This window comes from Jaculus jaculus, chromosome 2, assembly GCF_020740685.1.
Source record: "Jaculus jaculus isolate mJacJac1 chromosome 2, mJacJac1.mat.Y.cur, whole genome shotgun sequence".
In the NCBI taxonomy this organism is placed as follows: Eukaryota; Metazoa; Chordata; class Mammalia; order Rodentia; family Dipodidae; genus Jaculus; species Jaculus jaculus.
In genome coordinates this window covers 215,029,163-215,051,614 of record NC_059103.1, presented here as the reverse complement: position 1 = coordinate 215,051,614, position 22,452 = coordinate 215,029,163, and positions in this window count along the sequence as shown.

The window sequence follows — 22,452 nt, the reverse complement described above, 5'->3', positions numbered from 1 at the left end:
CTCTAGGCCATCTCCCGTTTCCCACGAATACAGTGGCTGGTTTTCCTAGCCCTGTCTTGCTCCAGAGAGGCTTGACTTGTACTACCTGCTGTGCTGGCATTCAGGATAGAACCACAGGGTGGCTGCCTTGTCACCTTGTTCATCCTCTCATCTCTGCGGGCAGTGAAGGCAACTGGCCTGATGACAAGGACCCCATTTTGATGATACTCAACTGCTCTGATCATTGAAAATCGGACATTCAATGAAAACTATGCCAGGTGGGTCAAAGCATACAAACAGGCCTAAATGTTGGTACTTCAATAGGGATATCCAAGACAGAAATATGCACGTGCCTTCCATGTGACCCAAAGACATTGCTATCATGTTCTGGCTTGTAAATTATCATTCCAGTGCCAAAGGCAGGACCTGTGTGGAGAACTGGAGACTCTGGTGTGCATTGTCCTCTGCAATGTCACCAGACAGCACAGCCTTGCCTGCTCTTTTTCTTCCATGTCACATGGGAACTTCTCATGACTGTGAGGAGCATGGAAGGCCACAACAGATTTCAAGTGCGTTCACAGTGGTCCGTGTGTTACATACTTACCGTCGTCCCTTGATATCTGTGACCGTGACCCAATGAAGCAGGGGCACGTCCGTGATTATCCAATACTTACCCTTCTGCTCCTTCATTGCCCCTGCTCCCATAGTCGGGTCAGGACGGTCCTCCAGAGCCTGCGAGTGGGCACCCAAACCCGCCGAATACAGGCTTGGACCCAGACACACCTCATTCTTTCTGCAATGGTTTCAGCAATTTTGCCCTGGGCCTCAAAGGCATAAAGAATGTCCATACCTGCCTATGGGGTGTGATGTCAGTCTGATTTTCAAGACACTCCTGTGTGTCTACTGCCTCAAAAAGACATCGGTGCTCCTGCTAAAAAGGAGCACAGGACTCCCTGGTAGCTTCTCACTTCACCTGCAAGCTCTGCATGTCCCATGCGGATGTGACCCGTTGAGTCACATGTCTGTCAGGGGCCTCCTTTCCCTAGCACACGGACATCTCCTGCCTCTTCGTGGCCTTCTCTCTGGCCAAAAAGCTCCCAATTGTCTAACCTAGGGTGAGAGCGAACGCTATCACCCTAGGTCAGAGAATCGGCTCTCTTCAGAAAAATGGTCAGATTTTTAGAATTCACAAAGATGGCCGACGCACAGCCTTTGGCCAGCCCCAGGCCTTCTTGTGGAAAGGGAGCAATTTCTGCAGGTCCACCCCCTCACGTACCACTGGGCAGCCTAGTGGAACGGGACTGTGTGAAATGTGAGGGAGCAGGGCGCGGAGGGTGGGTTTCTCTTGGAATGAGACAGCTCCGCAAAGTGTCCTTGAATTGGTGGCAGGCGGAGGGCCTCCCCGAGCGCCAGGCCGGCTGCTAGAGCAGTAGAGCCTGCCTCACATATCAAACGTTCAGAGATTCCAAAATAGTTAAGAACGTCTGAGTCCACGTTCGTGGACTGCTCACTTACCTCTGTCACTGGTGATGATTAGGCGCCACCTCTTCTGAAACGTGCGGGGATGCTGGTCGGAGTTTCCTGAGAGAGAGCCTGACAGGTCCAGGACTTCAAAGGAGTGGCGTTTTCTTCCCCCCAATGACAGAGGCGCACGCGAGGACTGTTGCTTGTGGTTGGAACGCCACTCCGACAGGCTGTGCAATTCCTTCTTGACCTGTCTCGAATAGGAATTGATTTGCTTACATTGTATGAGAATGAAATGGCAAAGTACACCTGACAGCTGCCGACCAAGGAGGCCCTCTGTCTTCACAAAGCCGTGTTGAGCACGGTTTGGTCGCGCACACACACCCCCTCCACCCCGGCCCACGCAAGGGGGAAGAAAAAGTATTAGACATATTTAACTATGAGACAAAAAGTGCGAGATTGATAAGAGAAAAGGACCCATGGAGGGAATGGGTCCAGCAGGTGACAAAAGCACACGAGCGCCCCCTTGTGCCTCGGGCTGGCCTGCGTCCCAGAAACTCGAACCTGCAACCCTTGACTTCACTGTCACAGTCAAAGGCTCTAACCTCTAAGTCATCTTACGGTTCCTACAAATCCCGTGGCTGGTTTCCCTTGTCCTGTCTTGTTCCAGAGAGGCTTGACTTGTACTACCGGGTGTGTGTGCCGGCATTCAGGATGGAGCCACAGGGTGGCTGCCTTGTCACCTTGTTCATCCTCTCATCTCTGCTGGCAGTAAAGGCACCTGGCCCTACTTCAAGCACGCCCTTTTGATGATACTCAACTGCTCTGATTGTTGAAAATCGGACATTCGGTACAAACTATGCCAGGTGGGTCAAAGGATACAAACAGGCCTAAATGGTTGTCCTTCAATAGGGATATCCAAGAGAGAAATATCTACGTGACTTCCATTTGTCCCAAAGGCCTTGCTATCTTTTTCTGGCAAGTCAAGATATCATTCCAGTGCCAAAGGCAGGAACCTGTGTGGAAAACCGGAGACGCTGGTGTGCATTGTCCTCTGCAATGTCACCATACAGGACAGCCTTGCCTGCTCTTTTTCTTGCATGTCACATGGGAACTCCTCATGACTGTGAGGAGCATGGAAGGCCACAAGAGATTCTAACTGCGTTCACAGTGGACCGTGTGTTACGTACTTACCGTTGTCCCTTGATATCTGTTACCGTGACCCAATGAAGGAGGGGCATGTCCGTGATTATCCAATACTTATCCTTCTGCTCCTTCATTGCTCCTGTCCCCATAGTCATTCAGGACGGTCCTCCAGAGCCTGCGAGTGGGCACCCAAACCCACCGAATACACGCTTGGAGCCAGACACACCTCATTCTTTCTGCAATGGGTTCAGCAATTTTGCGCTGGGCCTCAAAGGCATAAAGAATGTCCATACCTGCCTATGGGTTTGATGTCAGTCCTACTTTCGAGACACTCCTGTGTATCTACTGCCTCAAAAAGACATCGGTCCTCCTGCTAAAAAGGAGCCCAGGACTTCTGGTAGCTTCTCACTTCACCTGGAAGCTCTGCATGTCCCATGCGGATGTGACCCTTTGAGTCACATGTCTGTCAGGGGCCTCCTTTCCCTAGCACACGGACATCTCCTGCCTCTTCGTGGCCTTCTCTCTGGCCAAAAAGCTCCCGATTCTCTAACCTAGGGTGAGGGCGAACGCTCTCACCCTAGGTTAGAGAATCGGCTCTCTTCAGAAAAATGGTCAGATTTATAGAATTCACAAAGATGGCCGACGCATGGCCATGGACCAGCCCGAGCCCTTCTTGTGGAATAGGAGCAATTTCTCCAGGTTCACCCCCTCACTTACCACTGGGCAGCCTAGTGGAACGGGACTGTGTGAAATGTGAGGGAGCAGGGCGTGGAGGGTGGGTTTCTGGGAATGAGACAGCTCCATAAAGTGTCCTTTAATTAGTGGCAGGCGGAGGGCCTCCCCGAGAACCAGGCCGGCTGCTAGAGCAGGAGAGCCCGCCTCACATATCAAACGTTCAGAGTTCCAAAATAGTCGAGAACGTCTGAGTCCACGTTCGTGGACTGCTCACTTACCCTTCTCACTGGTGATGATTAGGCGCCACCTATTCTTTATCATGTGGGGATGCTGGTTTGGGTGTCTTGAGAGAGAGCCTGACAGGTCAGGACTTCAAAGGAGCGGGTTATTCGTCCCCCCAATGACAGAGTAGTGAGGACTGTTGCTTGTGGGTTGAAGGCCACTACGAGTGGCTCTGCAATTCCTTCTTGAACTGTCTTGAATAGGAATTGATTTGCTTATCTTCTATCAGAATGAAATGGCAAATTACACATGACAGCTGCAGGCCAAGGAGGCCCTCTCTCTTCACAAACATGTATTGAGCACAGTTTCATCGAGGACACACCCGGCCTCCCCCCCCCCCCCCGCAATGGCTGAAAAAAAATAAAGTATAGGACTTAGTTAACTATGAGAGAGAAAGTGAGAGATTGAGAAGAGAAAATGGCCCATTGAGGGAATGGGCCCAGCAGGTGACCAAAAGCACACGAGCGCACCCTTGTGTCACGGGCTTGCCTGCGTCCTGGAAATTTGAACCGGGAACCTCTGACTTCACAGTCAAAGGCGCTGACCGCTATGCCATCTCCGGCTTCTCACCAATCCCGTGCCTAGTTTCCCTTGCCCTGTCTTGCTCCAGGGAGGCTTGAATTCTACTACCGTGTGTGCTGGCATTCAGGATGGAGCCACAGGGTGGCTGGCTGCCTTGTCACCTTGTTCATCTTCTCATCTCTGCTGGCAGTAAGGGCACCTGGCCTGACTTCAAGCACCCCGTTTTGATGATACTCAACTGCTCTGACCACTGAGAATCGGACATTCAATGACAATTATGCCAGGTGGGTCAAAGGATACAAACAGGCCTAAATGTTTGTCCTTCAATAGTGATATCCACGACAGAAATATGTACTTGCCTTCCATTTGACCCAAGGACATTGCTATCATTTTCTGGCAAGTAAAGATATCATTACAGTGCCAAAGGCAGGAACCTGTGTGGAAAACTGGGGATGCTGGTGTGCAGGGTCCTCTGCAATGTCACCATACAGCATAGCCTTGCCTTCTCTTTTTCTTCCACGTCCATGGGAACTTCTCATGACTGTGAGGAGCATGGAAGGCCACAACAGACTCTAACTGTGTTCACAGTGGATCGTGTGTTACGTACTTATTGTCTTCCCTTGATATCTGTGAATGTGACCCAAAGAAGGAGGGGGCACATCCATTAATATCCAATACTTACCCTTCTGCTCTTTGTTGCCCCTGCTTAAATGGTCGTGTCAGGATGGTCCTCCAGAGCCTACGGGTCGGTACCCAAACCCTCCGAATACACGTTTGGACCCAGACACACCTCATTCTTTCTGGAATCGGTTCAGCAATTTTGCCCTGGGCCTCAAAGGCATAAAGAATGCCCATACTTCCCTAGGGGTTTGATGTCAGTTCTATTTTCTAGAGACTCCTGTGTGTCTACTGCCTCAAAAAGACGTCGGTCCTCCTCCTAGAAAGGGGCACAGCACTCCCTTGTAGCTTCTCACTTCACCTGGAACCTCTGCATGTCCCATGCGGATGTGACCATTTGAGTCAGGTGTCTGTCAGGGGCCTCCTTTCCCTAGAACATGGAGATATCCTGCCTCTTCGTAGCCTTCTATCTGGCCAAATACCTCCTGATTCTCTAACCTAGGGTGAGAGCGAACGCTATCCCCCTAGGTTAGAGAATCTGCTCTCTTCAGAAAAAGGGTCAGATTTATTGAATTCACAAAGATGGCCGTGGCATGGCCATGGGCCAGCCCGAGGCATTCTTGTGGAAGGGGAGCAATTTCTGCAGGTTCACCCCATCGCTTACACCTGGGGAGCCTAGTGGAACAGGACTGTGTGAAACGTGAGGGAGCAGGGCGCGGAGGGTGTGTTTCTCTGGGAATGAGACAGTTCCCCAAAGCGTCCTTTAATTGGCAGCCGCTAGAGCAGGAGAGCCCGCCTCACATATCAAACGTTCAAACATTCCAAAATTGTGGAGAACATCTGAGTCCACGTTCGTGGACTGCTCACTTACCCTTGTCACTGGTGGTGATTAGGCGCCTCCTCTTCTGAAACGTGCCAGGATGCAGGTCGGGGTATCTTGAGAGAGAGCATGACAGGTCCAGGACTTCAAAGGAGCGGGGTATTCTTCCCCCCAGTGACAGAGGCGCCAGGACTGTTGCTTGAGGGTTGAAGGCCACTCCCACAGACTCTGCAATTCCTTCTTGACCTGTCTTGAATAGGAATTGACTTGCTTACCTTCTATCAGAATGAAATGGCAAAGTACACATGATAGCTGCAGGCCAAGGAGGCCCTCTCTCTTCACAAACCTGTGTTGTGCACGTTTTCATTGCGCACCTCCACCCCCACGCAAGGGGGGAAAATTGTATTTGACTTATTTAACTATGAGAGAGAAAGTGAGAGATTGAAAAGAGAAAAGGACCCCTTCAGGAAAGGGGCCCACCAGGTGACTTACAACACAAGGGCGCCCCCTTGTGTCTTGGGCTTGCCTGCGTCCCAGAGTTTTGAACCGGGCTCCTTTGACTTCAGGGTGAAAAGCTCCAGCCTCTAGGCCATTTCCCACTTCTCGCCGTGCCTGTGGCCGATGTCTTTTGCCCTTGCTTGCTCCAGCGAGGCTTGCATTCTGGTACCGGTTGAGCTGGGATTCATGATGGAGCCACAGTGTGGCTGCCTTGTCATGTACATCCTCTTACCTCAGCGGGCAGTCAAGGTGCCTCCCGAACTTCAAGCTCTGTGTGTTTATGATACTCAACTGCTCTGGTCGTTGAAAATTGGACATTCAATGAAAACTATGCCAGATGAGTCAAGGGCAAAAACAGGCCTAAAGGTTTGTCCTTCAACAGGGACACCCTAGACAGAAATATGGATGTGACTTCCATTTGACGCAAAGATACCGCTTTCATTTCCTGGGAAGCAAAGATGTCATTCCAGTTCAATACCCAAGAAGCCGTTTGGAAAACTGGAGACGCTGGTGTGCAGTGAGTGTCCCCTGCAATGTCACCATCAACCATAGCCACGCCTGCTCTTTTTCTTCCATGTCACATGGGAACTTCCCATGATTGTGAGGAGCATGGAAGGCCACAACAGATTGTTCCTGTGTTCACAGTGGACCGTGTGTTACGTACTTTTGGTCGTTCCCTTGATATGTGTGAGCGTGACTCAATGAACGCGGGGCACGTCCGTGATCATCCAGTTCTTACCTTTCTGTCCCTTCATTCTACCTGCTTCCCTTTTCGGGTCAGGCTGGTCCTCCAGAGCCTGCGAGTGGGCACCCAAACCCTCCGAATACACGTTTGGACCCAGACACACACATTCTTTCTGGAATGTGCTCAGCAATTTTGCCCTGCGCCTCAAAGGCATCAAGAATATAGATAGTTGCCTATGGGTTCGATGTCAGTCCTATTTTCCAGAGACCCCTGTGTGTCTACTGCCTCAAAAAAACATCGGTCCTCCTGCTAGAAAGGGGCACAGGACCCCCTCATAGGTTCTCACTTCAACTGGAAGCTCTGCATGTCCCATGCGGATGTGACCCTTTGAGTCACATGTCTGTCAGGGGCCTCCTTTCCTTAGCACGCGGAGAGCCCCAGCCTCTTCATGGCCTTCCTTCTGGCTGAAAAGCTCCCGATTCTCTAACCTAGGGTGAGAGCGAACGCTATCACCCCAGGTTAGAGAATCGGCTCTCTTCAGAAAAAGGGTCAGTTTTATAAAATCACAAAGATGGTCGACGCACGGCCATGGGCCAGCCCGAGTCGTTCTTGTTGAGGTTGAGCAATTTCTGCGGGTGCCCCCCCTCACTTACATGTGGGGAGCCTACTGGAATGGGACTGTGTGAAATGTGAGGGAGCAGGGCACAGAGGGTGTGTTTCTCTAGAAAGAGACAGCTCCACAAAGTGTCCTTTAATTGGCTGCAGGAGGAGGGCCTCCACGAGCGTGAGGCCGGCTGCCTGAGCAGGAGAGCCTGCCTCACATATCAAACGTTCAGAGATTCCAAAATCGTCGAGAACATGTGAGTCCACGTTCATGGACTGCTCACTTACCCTTGTCTCTGGTGATGATTAGGTGCCACCTCTGCTGAAATGAGCGGGGATGCTGGTCGGTGTGTCTTGAGAGTGAGCCTGACAACTCCAGGACTTCAAACGAGTGGGGTTTTCTTCTCCCCCAATGACAGAGGTGCGATGACTCTTGCTTGTGCATTGAAGGCCACTCCCACAGGTTCTGCAATTCCTTCTTGACCTGTCTTGAATAGGAATCATTTTGCTTACCTTCTATCAGAATAAAATTGTGAAGTAGACATGACAGGTGCCGGCCAAGGAGGCCCTTTTTCTTCACAAACCTGTGTTGAGCACGTTTTCATCGCGCCCCCTCCCATCCCCCACGCAAGAGGGGAAAAAAAGTATTTGACTTATTTAACTATGAGAGAGAAAGTGAGAGATTGACAAGACAAAAGGACCCTTTCAGGAAAGGGGCCCACCAGGTGACTTAGAACACAAGGGTGCCCCCTTGTGTCTCGGGCTTGCCTACATCCTGGAGGTTCGAACCGGGCTTCTTCGACTTCACAGTCAAATGGTCTAGCCCCTAGGCAATTTCTGGCTTCTCGCCATGCCCGTGGCTGATGTCCTTTGCCCTTGCTTGCTCCAGCGAGGCTTGCATTCTGGTACCGGGTAAGCTGGGATACTGGATGGAGCCACAGGGCGTCTGCCTTGTCACGTACATCCTCTTACCTCTGTGTTGCAGTCCAGTTTGTATTGCTGTTAGAAATCACCCAACCAAGAGCAGCTTCTGGGAAAAAGAGATTTATTTTGCCTTACAGGCTCGAAGGGAAGCTCCACGATGGCAGGGGAAAACGATGGCATGAGCAGAGGGTGGACATCACCCCCTGGCCAATATAAGGTGGACCATAGCAACAGGAGAGTGTGCCAAACACTGGCATGGGGAAACTGGCTATAAAGCCCATAAGCCTGCCCCCAACAATACACTCCCTCCAGGAGGCATTAATTCCCAAATCTCCATCAGCTGGGAACCTAGCATTCAGAACACCTAAGTTTATGGGGGACACCTGAATCAAAACACCACATTCCGCCCCTGACCCCCATAAACTGATAATCATACATGATGTAAAATGCAATGCATTCATCTCATTTTAAAAGTCCCCATAGTTTTTATCAATCCCAATGATGTTCATACATCCCCATAGTCCAAGATCTTTTAACTGAGCCATAATACCAAAAAAATGACCTCAAAAAACCCATAATGGCACAGAATAAATATTCACACTGCAATAGATGGCATTGGGCATAGCAAAGAAACATTCAACCAATACAAGATTTAAAACAACTAGAGCAAACATCAAACTCTGTAGCTTCAAGTCCAACAACTCAAACCAGTGACAAATCTTCAAGTCCGATAATTCTAACCAGCAACAAGTCTCTGGCATTCCAATTCTGCCCCTCCAGCTAGGCTACTCACAGTCCTGGAAAACTTCATCGGGGCCGGCAGCTCCTCGGCAGCCATCTCATGGTCCCAGCACCTCCACTGGGTCTCTACTGCAAGCCATGGTTCATCCTCATGGCTCCATGGGGTCTCTATGCAGGCAACCAACAAACCTGCTTCACACTGCCCATGGCCATTTCCAAAACACAAGACTGTGTTGCATACTCAATGACCCTCTTTCCAGCATTTTATACTCCACGATACCAGGCAGGTGCCAATTTGTTAATCCAGGGGGGAATAAAGCAGACTTTGAAGAACAGGGCACTCCTTGAGCATCCAGACCCCTTCAAAAGAGCTGACATTCTTCTTGTTGGCCCAGCGCAGGTCAGCTAGCCCAGTCTCAAAGGTTGTTATCTCTCAGTTGCAGCTGAACGGGCAGGAGTTCACCCAAAGATTTTCTTTTCTGTGCCATATCCCTCTGCACACACCAGTTCATGTCTACGCTAAGCAACCCTGCACAACTTCTCAGGACATGGGCACAAGAGCAAGCTTCTCACACAAACTGCTAGCCCAGTCGAGGCACAGCTCTTTCTCACCCTCATAAGCCAAACCTCACAGTCCATAGTTCTTACTGCCTTCAGGTCTTAGAGCTCAGACCAGAATAGTCCATTAAGCTGTACTTACAGCACTGCAAGGCATCTCTTAGGCCAAGGTTTCAACTCCTTCCACTTTCCTCTTGAAAATCAGCTACAAAAGGCTGAAGCCACTTAGTCAGGTGTCTAGCAGCAACCCCACTCCTGGTACCACTTTACTGTTGCAGTCCAGTTTGTATTGCTGTTAGAAATCACCCAACCAAGAGCAGCTTCTGGGAAAAAGAGATTTATTTTGCCAGCAGTCAAGGTGCCTCCAGAACTTCATGATCTGTGTGTTTATGATACTCAACTGCTCTGGTCGTTGAAAATTGGACATTCAATGAAAACTATGCCAGATGAGTCTGGGCACAAACAGGCCTAAAGGTTTGTCCTTCAACAGGGATACCCGAGACAGAAATATGGGTGTGACTACCATTTGACTCAAAGATACCTCTTTCATTTCCTGGGAAGCAAAGATATCATTCCAGTACAATACCCAAGAAGCTGTTTGGAAAACTGGAGACGCTGGTGTGCAGTGAGTGTCCCCTGCAATGTCACCGTCAAGCATAGCCACACCTGCTCTTTTCTTTCCACGTCACATGGAACTTCTCATGATTGTGAGGAGCATGGAAGGCCACAACAGATTGTCACTGTGTTCACAGTGGAACATGTGTTACGTACTTACCATCGTTCCCTTGATATGTGTGAGCGTGACTCAATGAACGCGGGGCACGTCCGTGATCATCCACTTCTTACCCTTCTGCCCCTTCATTCCACCTGCTTCCATTGTCGGGTCAGGATGGTCCTCTAGAGCCTGCGAGTGGGCACCCAAAGCCTCCGAATACACGTTTGGACCCCGACACACCACATTCTTTCTGGAATGGGCTCAGAAATTTTGCCCTGGGCCTCAAAGGCATCAAGAATGTCAATACCTGCCTTTGGGTTTGATGTCAGTCCTATTTTCCAGAGACTCCTGTGTGTCTACTGCCTCAAAAAGACGTTGGTCCTCCTGCTAGAAAGGGGCACAGGACCCCCTGGTAGGTTCTCACTTCACCTGGAAGCTCTGCATGTCCCATGCAGATGTGATCATTTGAGTCTCACGTCTGTCAGGGGCCTCCTTTCCCTGGCAGGTGGAGAGCCCCGGCCTCTTCATGGCCTTTTCTCTGGCCGAAAAGCTCCTGATTCTCTAACTTAGGGTGAGAGCGAACGCTATTACCCTAGATTATAGAATTGGCTCTCTTCAGAAAAAGGGTCAGATTTATAGAATTCACAAAGATGTCCGACGCACGGCCATGGGCCAGCCCGAGCCATTCGTGTTGAGGTTGAGCAATTTCTGCGGGTTCCCCCCCTCACTTACAAGGGGGGAGCCTACTGGAATGGGACTGTGTGAAATGTGAGGGAGCAGGGCGCGGAGGGTGTGTTTCTCTGGGAAAGAGACAGCTCCGCAAAGTGTCCTTTAATTGGCTGCAGGCAGAGGGTCTCCACGAGTGCCAGTCCAGCTGCCTGAGCAGGAGAGCCTGCCTCACATATCAAACACATTCAGAGATTCCAAAATTGTCGAGAACGTGTGAGTCCACGTTTGTGGACTGCACACTTACCATTGACACTGGTGATGATTAGGTGCCACCTCTGTTGAAACGAGCGGGGATGCTGGTTGGGTTGTCTTGAGAGGGAGCCTGACAACTCCAGGACTTCAAATGACCGGGGTTTTCATTCCCCCCAATGACAGAGGCGCGAGGACTCTTCCTTGTGTGTTGAAGGCCACTCCCACAGGCTCTGCAATTCCCTCTTGACCTGTCTTGAATAGGAATTGATTTGCTTACCTTCTATCAGAATAAAATTGTGAAGTACACATGACAGGTGCCGGCCAAGGAGGCCCTCTCCCTTCACAAACCTGTGTTGTGCACGTTTTCATCGTGCACTCCCACCCCCCACGCAAAAGGGGGAAAAAAGTATTTGACTTATTTAACTATGAGAGCGTAAGTGAGAGATTGACAAAAGGACCCCTTCAGGAAAGGGGCCCACCAGGTGACTTAGAACACATTGGCGCCCCCTTGTGTCTCGGGCTTGCTTGCATCCCGGAGGTTCGAACCGGGCTCCTTCGACTTCAGGGTCAAAAGCTCTAGCCTCTAGGCCATTTCCTGCTTCGGGCCGTGCCTGTGGCCGATGTCCTTTGCCCTTGCTTGCTCCAGCGAGGCTTGCATTCTAGTACCGGGTGAGCTGGGATTCAGCATGGAGCCACAGGGTGGCTGCCTTGTCATGTACATCCTCTTACCTCAGCGGGCAGTCAAGGTGCCTCCTGAACTTCAAGCTCTGTGTGTTTATGATACTCAACTGCTCTGGTCGTTGAAAATTGGACATTCAATGAAAACTATGCCAGATGAGTCAAGGGCAAAAACAGGCCTAAAGGTTTGTCCTTCAACAGGGACACCTTAGACAGAAATATGGATGTGACTTCCATATGACGCAAAGATATCGCTTTCATTTCCTGGGAAGCAAAGATATCATTCCAGTTCAATACCCAAGAAGCTGTTTGGAAAACTGGAGACGCTGGTGTGCAGTGAGTATCCCCTGCAATGTCACCATCAAGCATAGCCATGCCTGCTCTTTTTCTTCCACGTCACATGGGAACTTCTCATGATTGTGAGGAGCATGGAAGGCCACAACAGATTGTCCCTGTATTCACAGTGGACTGTGTGTTACGTACTTATCGTCTTTCCATTGATATGTGTGAGCGTGACTCAATGAACGCGGGGCACGTCCGTGATCATCCAGTTTTTACCCTTCTGCCCCTTCATTCCACCTGCTTCCATTGTCGGGTCAGGCTGGTCCTCTAGAGCCTGCAAGTGGGCACCCAAAGCCTCCGAATACACGTTTGGACCCAGACACACCACATTCTTTCTGGAATGGGCTCAGCAATTTTGCCCTGGGCCTCAAAGGCATCAAGAATGTCGATACCTTCCTATGGGTTTGATGTCAGTCCTATTTTCCGGAGACTCCTGTGTGTCTATTGCCTCAAAAAGACGTCGGTCCTCCTGCTAGAAAGGGGCACAGGACCCCCTGGTAGGTTCTCACTTCACCTGGAAGCTCTGCATGTCCCATGCAGATGTGATCATTTGAGTGTCATGTCTGTCAGGGGCCTCCTTTCCCTAGCATGCAGAGAGCCCCTGCTTCTTTGTGGTCTTCCCTCTGGCTGAAAAGCTCCCGATTCTGTAACCTAGGGTGAGAGCGAACGCTATCACTCTAGGTTAGAGAATCGGCTCTCTTCTGTAAAAGGTTCAGATTTGTAGAATTCTCAAAGATGGCCGACGCACAGCCATGGGAGAGCCCGAGTTGTTCTTGTTGAGGTTGAGCAATTTCTGCGAGTTCCACTCCTCACGTACAAGTGGGGAGCCTACTGGAATGGGATGTGTGAAATGTGAGGGAGCAGGGCGCGTAGGGTGTGTTTCTCTGGGAAAGAGACAGCTCTGCAAAGTGTCCTTTATTTGGCTGTAGGAGGAGTGCATCCACGAGTGACAGGCTGGCTGCCTGGGCTTGAGAGCCTGCCTCACATATCAAACGTTCAGAGATTCCAACATCGTTGAGAATGTCTGAGTCCACGTTCGTGGTCTGCTCACTTTCCCTTGTCACTGGTGATGATTAGGTGCCACCTCTGCTGAAACGAGCGGGGATGCTGGTCGGGGTGTCTTCAGAGGGAGCCTGACAACTCCAGGACTTCAAACGAGTGGGGTTTTCTTTCCCCCAATGACAGAGGCACGAGGACTCTTGCTTGTGCATTGTAGGCCACTTCCACAGGCTCTGCAATTCCTTCTTGACCTGTCTTGAATAGGAATCGATTTGCTTACCTTCTATCAGAATAAAATTGTGAAGTACACATGACAGGTGCCGGCCAAGTTGGCCCTCTGTCGTCACAAACCTGTGTTGAGCATGTTTTCATCACGCCCCCCTACCACACCCCCCACGCAAGGGGGGGGGGAGAAAAGTATTTGACTTATTTAACTATGAGAGAAAAAGTGAGAGATTGACAAGAGAAAAGGACCCCTTCAGGAAAGGGGCCCACCAGGTGACTTAGAACACATGAGCGCCCCCTTGTGTCTCGGGCTTGCCTGCGTCCCGGAGGTTTGAACCAGGGTCCTTTGTCTTCAGAGTCAAAAGCTGTCGCCTTCTAAGCCATTTCCTGTTTCTCACTGTGCCCGTGCCCCATGTCCTTTGTCCTTGCTTGCTCCAGCGAGGCTTGCATTCTAGTACCAGGTGAGCTGCGATTCAGGATGGAGCCACAGAGTGGCTGCCTTGTCATGTATATCCTTTTACCTCTGCCGCAGTCAAGATGCCTCCAGAACTTCAAGCTCTGTGTGTTTATGATACTCAAGTGCTCAGGTCATTGAAAACTGGACATTCAATGAAAACTATGCCAGATGAGTCAAGGGCACAAACAGGGCCTAAAGGTTTGTCCTTCAACAGGGATACCCTACACAGAAATATGGATGTGACTTCCATTTGACGCAAAGATATCGTTTTCATTTCCTGGTAAGGAAAGATATCATTCCAGTACAATACCCAAGAAGCTGGTTGGAAACTGGAGAAGCTGGTGTGCCGTGTCCCCTGCAATGTCACCATCAAGCATAGCCACGCCTCCTCTTTTTCTTCCACGTCACATGGGAACTTCTCATGATTGTGAGGAGCATGGAAGGCCACAACATATTGTCACTGTGTTCACAGTGGACCATGTGTTACGTACTTACTATCTTTCCCTTGATATGTGTGAGCGTGACTCAATGAACGCCGGGCACGTCCATGATCATCCAGTTCTTACCTTTCTGCCCCTTCATTCCACCTGCTTCCATTGTCGGGTCAGGATGGTCCTCCAGAGCCTGCGAGTGGGCACCCAAAGCCTCCGAATACACGTTTGGACCCCGACACACCTCATTCTTTCTGGAATGGGCTCAGCAATTTTGCTCTGGGCCTCAAAGGCATAAAGAATGTCCATACCTGCCTATGGGTTTGATGTCAGTCCTATTTTTGAGAGACTCCTGTGTGTCTACTGCCTCAAAAAGACATCGGTCCTCCTGCTAGAAAGGGGCACAGGACCCCCTGGTAGGTTCTCACTTCACCTGGAAGCTCTGCATGTCCCATGTGGATGTGACCATTTGAGTCACATGTCTGTCAGGGGCCTCCTTTCCCTAGCACGTGGAGAGCCCCTGCCTCTTCGTGGCCTTCTTTCTGGCCAAAAAGTTCCCGATTCTCTAACCTAGGGTGAGAGCGAACACTATCACCCTAGGTTAGAGAATTGGCTCTCTTCAGAAAAAGGGTCAGATTTATAGAATTCACAAAGATGGCCGACGCACGGCCATGGGCAAGCCTGAGTCGTTCTTGTTGAGGTTGAGCAATTTCTGCGGTTCCCCCCCCTTCACTTACAAGTGGGGAACCTACTGGAATGGGACTGTGTGAAATGTGAGGGAGCAGGGCACGGAGGGTGTGTTTCTCTGGGAAAGAGGCAGCTCCGCAAAGTGTCCTTTAATTGGCAGTAGGATGTTGGCCTCCATGAGTGACAGGCCGGCTGCCTGAGCAGGAGAGCCTGCCTCACATATCAAACGTTCAGAGATTCCAAAAGCTTCGAGAACGTGTGAGTCCACATTCGTGGACTTCTCACTTACCTTTGTCACTGGTGATGATTAGGTGCCGCCTCTGCTGAAACGAGCGGTGATGCTGGTCGGGGTGTCTTGAGAGAGAGCCTGATAACTCCAGGACTTCAAACGAGTGGGGTTTTCTTCCCCCCCCCCCCCCAATGACAGAGGCGCGAGCACTCTTGCTTGGTTTTTGAACGCCACTCCCACAGGCTCTGTAATTCCTTCTTGACCTGTCTTGAATAGGAATTGTTTTACTTACCTCTATCAGAACAAAATTGCCAAGTACACATGACAGGTGCTGGTCAAGGAGGTCCTCTCTCTTCTCCAACCTGTGTTGAGCACCTTTTCATCGCCCCTCCCCCCCCACGCAAGGGGAATAAAAAGTGCTTGACTTATTTAACTATGAGTGAGAAAGTGAGAGATTTAGATGAGAAATGGCCCCATTCAGGGAATGGGCCCTCCACGTGACCATAACACTCGAGCGCCCCCTTGCTTCTCAGGCTTTCCTGTGTCCTGGAAATTTGACAGGGGTACTTGGACTTCAGAGTCAAAGGCTCTAACCTCTAAGCCATTTCCCACTTCCCGTTGTGCCCGTGGCCGGTTGCCTTTGCCCTTTCTTTCTCCAGCGAGTGTTGAATTCATGTACCGGGTGAGCTGGGATTCAGGATGGAGCCACAGGTTGGCTGCCTTGTCACGTTCTTCCTCTCATCTCTGCTGGCAGTAAAGGTGCCTGCCCTGACTTCATGCTCCCTGTGTTGATGATACTCAACTGCTCTGATCATTAATAATCAGAGATTCAATGAAAATTATGCAAGATGGGTCAAAGGTTACAAACATGCCTAAACATTTTTCCTTCAACAGGGATATCCTAGAGAGAAATATGTACATGACTTCCATTTGACCCAAAAACATTGCTATCATTTTCTGGCAAGTAAAGATATCATTCCACTGCCAAAGACAGGAACCTGTTTGGAAAACTGGAGACGCTGGTGTGCAGTGTCTTCTGCAGTGTCACCATCAAGCATAGCCATGCCTGCTCTTTTTCTTCCACATCACATGGGAACTTCTCATGATTGTGAGGAGCATGGAAGGCCACAACATATTCTGTCTGTATTCAGAGTGGACCGTGTGTTACATACTTACCGTCTTTCCCTTGATATCGGTGAATATGACTCAATGAACGAGGACACGTCCGTGATTATCCAATACTTACCCTTCTGCTCCTTCATTCCACCTGCTTCCATGTCAGGTCAGGATTGTCCTCCAGTGCCTGTGAGTGGCCACCCAAACCTTCCAAATACACGTATGGACCCTGACACTCCTCATTCTTTATGGAATGGGTTCAGCGATTTTGCCCTGGGCCTTAAAGGCATAAAGAATGTCGATACCTGCCTATGTGTTTGATGTCAGTCCTATTTTTGAGAGACTCTTGTGTGCCTACTGCCTCAAAAATACGTTGGTCCTCCTGCTAGAAAGGGGCACAGGATTCCCTGGTAGCTTCTCACTTCACCTGGAAGCTCTGCATGTCCCATGTGGATGTGGCCATTTTAGTCACATGCCTGTCAGGGGTCTCCTTTCCCTAGCACACAGAGATCCTCTATATACTATGCTTATCAAACTGCCACTCTCGTTACCACTTTACTGTTGCAGTCAGGTTCACATTGCTGGTAGAAATCACCCAACCAAGAGCAGATTCTGGGAAAGAAGTGGTTTATTTTTGTTTACAGGCTTGAGGGGAAGCTCCATGATGGCGGGAGAAAACAATGGTATGAACAGAGTGTGGACATCACCACCTGGCCAACATAATGTGCACAATACTAACAGAAGAGTGTTGCAAACATTGGCATGGGGAAACTGGCTACAACCCCCATAAGCCCGCCCCCCAACAATACTCTGCCTCCATGAAGTGTTAATTTCCAAATTCCATCAGCTGGGAACCTAAAATTCAGAACACCTAAGTTTATGGGGGACTCCTGAATCAAACCACCACACCTTCCCTCTCTGCAGTGGGTCAGGCTCAAGCACAGAACCTATCCCCTACTCTGGACCCATAACCAAGTTCTGTCATGGAACTCAAAATCAGTAGTTGCAGCAAAGAGACACTAAAAATACTTTTTCAGCTGGGCGTGGTGGCACACATCTTTAATCCCAGTACTTGGGAGGCAGAGGTAGGAGGATCACTGTGAGCTTAAGGTCACTCTGAGACTACATAGTGAATTCCAGGTCAGCTTGAGCTAGAGAAAGACCAGACCTAAAAAAAAAAGAAGAAGAAAGAAAGAAAGAATAAACAAGGCTAGAGAGATTGCTTATAGGTTAGCGTACTTGTGTACGATGCCTGAAGACCCATGTTCCACTCTCCAGATCCCACATAAACCAGATGCACAAAGGTGAGGCAAGTGCAAGGTCACACATGACCACTAGGTGGTACAAGTGTCTGAAGTTCAATTTCATTGGCTGAGGCCCTGACATGCCAATTCTCTCTCACTCCTCTCCCTCCCTCCCTCCCTCCCTCCCTCCCTTCCTCCCTCCCTCCCTCTCTCCCTCTCTCTCTCTCTCTCTAAATTAAAATAAAAAATAAAAACAAACAAAGATACTTTTTCAGAAACACACGCCACTCCAGACATCTGCACTGAGAACTCCTCCCTAGGTAAATAATCAGGGTTTGTTGAGTTGCTTAATAAACACAAGCAGTTTGTGCTGTGAGCAACTTGCATACCTGACTGGTTGGTCTCCATTGGGCAGGTTATACCTGCACTATTCAGAAAGGTGTTGGCATTTAGGTAACTTGCCTATACTACAGTGAGGGAGGCTCGGTTTGTATAACCAAGGAGTCCCCATGATCATGTCCCTTGCAACTAGAGAGAGCTGTCATCTGTCCAGGCCAAGCCTGGAAGATCTTCTAGAGACCAAGCCATCAGGGCTAGCTCATAGGCATGCCAGGGTCTCTGAGGGTAGAGTGGTGAGGGAGAAGGGTCTGAGCAGAGGGGCAGTCAGCAGAGGTGCCTTCTGAGCATCCGTATGCTGGACATGTGTGTGCAGGTCTGTCCATGCAATGTCTGGAGCTCCTGTGGCCATGCGGAGAGAACCTGGGGGCAGCTCATCAGAAGTTTTGGTCAGTAAAGGGGTCTCTGAAAAAGTGACTGCTATAGCTGAGATGGGCAATGTCTCCTTGGGTTCATGTGTCTGAACCTGCATCCCGCCCTCTCTCAGCTTCCTGATCCACCCAGATGTGAGCAAGAAGCTTCCCACCACCACTGTGTTGCAACACCTTTGTGTGGCTAGGGCAGAACAACAAACCAAAAGTGGCTGTTTGGAGTATTTTAGGGTCTTGAGGAGCCTCTTCATTGATGGCAGGGACAGGATGATGGAGCAGAGGTGAGCATCCTGTCTTTCCACAGAAGCTCACAGAAAACAGCAAGAGAGTGAGCTGAATTCTTGACTATAACACTCCTTAGCCCATCCTCAGCAACACCTTCTTGAGCAAGACTCTACCTCCCATATTGTCACCAGCTGGGGACCAAGCATTCAAAACACATGAGGTTATGGGGGGTCACCTCATCCACACTAGCACATACCACCATGGCCACAAGCCATTCCCACCACAATGCTTTCCCCACCATTATGGACTGTATCCCCTCAAACCATAAGCCATAATAAACTTTTCCTCTCTTATATTGCTTCTTATCAAGTATTTGATCACAGAAATGGGAAAAGTAACTAATACAGTGGCTGTGAGCTGAGTGATGAAAAGCAAGACACATCCTCTTCACCCACCAGGCATCCTGGGAAAATACCTTCCCCAAATCAGCATGGCGCAGGTCATCCAGTGCCAAGACCTATGTCCCTGCTTGGATCTGCCAGCCATGAAAACTAGCTCTTCCCATTACACAAGCTTAGGTACATGGACATGGATGGAAGCTTCAAGCTCCCAAAGCCAGTGAACAGCAGGCAGAGGGCCTTCTCAGTCTCCATGTACACTCTGACTCTCCTGATGCTGGCTCGAGAACAGCAGGTTCCCCAGTACACACCCAGGAAAGCCAGTTACTTCCAGGAGTCTGCATGGAGAGCTGACCAGACAGGGCTGATGAGACCACCACCTGAGTGCAGGCTAGCCTGCACTGGCGCCCCACCTCATCCACCTAGGAGCTGAGACCTGACAGGCATATGGGAGACCAGAAGGAGGGAGCTCCAGGAGGTCACGGAAGCTCTGAGTGCTTCACCAGGAAGCCACACATCAAGGCTCAGCAAATGGGTTGGGATTTGCTGCACACAGAGATGGGATTCCTGAAAAGGCTACTGGCCTTTGCTTCCGTCCCACACTGTGAGGCAGATCTCTGGGAGACAACTGCTGTCCTTGAAGGGTCTGTAAATGCCCCACAAAACACCATTGCTCACTCACAAAGGTCCTGCCTGACCCTTGATAGAAGCAGCTTCCATTCCAACACCACTAAGGCCCCTCTCACAGCTCCCCACAACATTCTGGATGCCCTGGCCTGCTGTTCACTGGACTCAGCATCCTGATACTATGCCTCATGGAGGAAGGGCCACAGGATTTCAGCCTCAAACCCCACTCCCCCGGAGCCAAGTCCAGCATCTCTAAGACCCTTGGGATGCATAACAACTAAGATCCCAAATGCAGCCTCTCTGCAGCACCAGCTCTATTAGCTGCCTTTCCTGACAAGCCCATCTGGCTGCAAGGGCAGTACTTCATGGTCTGTCTCACCTGTGCCAGGAAGCTCTGAGGTTGTTGTCTGGTGAGGTGAGGCAAGGAGTGGAAGGTCACTTGTGCTCATCTCTTTTACAGCACCTGATGCACTGATATTGAGCAGGTTGTCTGGCACAGGAGGAAGATAGAACACCTGATTGGGTGCCCATGATTAGGTCTAGATTAGGTGCTACCTATAGACACCACCTCAGAAAGTACCTGGCGTGGAATGAAGATTCTGAGTAAGTGACAAGTGTTGACTCTCAGCCCTGAACATGAGTCTGGAAAGTTAGGGAAAAGTCCAGCCAGAGGGGTCACCCACTATAACCCCACCAATCTGAAGCCTCAGTTCCCAGGGTCACCCTTATCACCCAGCCAAGGTAAGCCCTTGGTCGCAGGCCTCCCAGTCTGTTGTGATCTTTTAAGAAGACAGTTTACTACTTAGTGGTCATAACCAAGATTACAAATGTGCATCTTTTCTTATTTTTCAGAATTCCACTTTAGGAGTCTGTTTGTCGGAGATGCTCTGATTTAGACATAAAGATGTGCATAAAAGATAAAGATAAATTAGCTGTTAAAACAGAAAGCCAGAAGCAAGCTGCCATCAAAAGGGATGCCCAAAGTCATAGCTTCTGAAAAGTGAAAGAACCATGCCTAAAGATGCTGACATCAAATGTCCACAGGGCATGCTGGCTCTGAAACTGAAGGACTGTTGCCACTGCAACAGTCACTGATTCAAGATGTGTGTGTGTGCCAGGTAAAGGAAGAGAAAGAGTTGGGAAATAAGCCACTGGGTTGCCCCAGCCTTTGTGTAAAATGAGGTCCTGCCCTCCCTTCCACCAACGCCTTGAGCAGGGAGGACTTCAAAGGCTTATATGTAACTCTCACTTTTTAACTTTCAGACATATTTCTTTCCTACTTAATTTAAAAAAAAAAAGCTGGGCATGGTGGCTCACACCTTTAATCCTAACACTTGGGAGGCAGAAGTAGGAGGACTGCAGAGAGTTCAAGGTCTCTGTGAGACTACAGAGTGAATTCCAGGTCACCCTGGGCTACAGCGAGACCCTACCTCAAAAAATCAAAATAAGCATATAAATTTAAAAAAACAATGAGCCAGACAGGTATAGTGTCTCATGCTTATAATCCCAGGCTGAGGTAGGAGGCCAGCCTAGGTTACAAAATGAGTCCTGAAGGGTTAATAGCCTTCCCTGAAAACTAGAGGGAACTAAAGGGTTAATAACTCTCCCTAAAATCAGCAGGCAATAAAGATGCCTCAGAGCCATGCAGCCTTGACAGGCTACTCCTGATTGATAACTCTCCTTAGCTCAGAGAACCTTTAGGAAACAGAAACCATCTGGTGGGATATCCTCCCTAGACAATTGTTGCAGTCCAGTTCGCATTGCTGTTAGAAATCACCCAACCAAGAGCAGCTTCTGGGAAAAAGAGATTTATTTTGGCTTACAGGCTTGAGGGGAAGCTCCACGATGGCAGGGGAAAACGATGGCATGAGCAGAGGGTGGACATCACCCCCTGGCCAACGTAAGGTGGACCACAGCAACAGGAGGGTGTGCCAAACACTGGCATGGGGAAAGTGGCTATAAAGCCCATAAGCCCGCCCCAACAATACACTCCCCCCAGGAGGCATTAATTCCCAAATATCCATCAGCTAGGAACCTAGCATTTAGAACACCTAAGTTTATGGGGGACACCTGAATCAAACCACCACAACAATTTTGCTTGAAAAGCTGATTCTGAGCAAGGACACAAATAACTACAGTTCCTATGTATTTCCTTGGGCCTGCAGCTGGTCCAGTCTGTTTTTCTTAGGATCTGCCTTATAAGTTTGAATGCCAGCCTGGCCCAGTGCCTCAGTCTTCATCCTGCAGGAAGACTGCTGCCCCTCACTGTTTCTCTTAATAAACAGTCTGTAGAGATCAAGTGCAGTGTTCTCTTTTGCTTTCCTCTTACACTTTCCTTACAAGTTCCAAGGTCAGCCTAGGCTAGAATAAGACCCTGCCTCTTGAGCTTCTTGCTGAACCCAAACTGCCAGTTTTGGTTGGACTAACTGACCAGCCAGCCCCAGTGGAGCTCACCAGTTAGGAAAAAGTAGCTGGCTGGTGAGTGCAGGGATCTTTAGTCTCCATCTCCCCAGCACTAGGATTGCAGGCATGTATGGACTACCATTCCCAACCTTTTTCTTTTTGGTTTCTCAAAGTAGGGTCTTGCTCTAGCCCAGGCTGACCTGGGATTCGCTATGTAGTCTCCTGGTGGCCTCAAACTCACAGCGATCCTCCTACCTCTGCTCCCCGAGTGCTGGGATTAAAGGCATGTGCCACCACTCCCGGCCTCCAACCTTTTTAAGATTTATTTTCATTTATTAATTTATTAGAGACAGAGAGAGGGAGAGAGAAAGAGAGGGAGAGAGAGAGAGAGAATGAGTGTGCCAGGGCCTCCAGCCAATGCAAATGAACTCCAGACTCATGCACCACCTTGTGTATGTGGCTTACGTGGGACC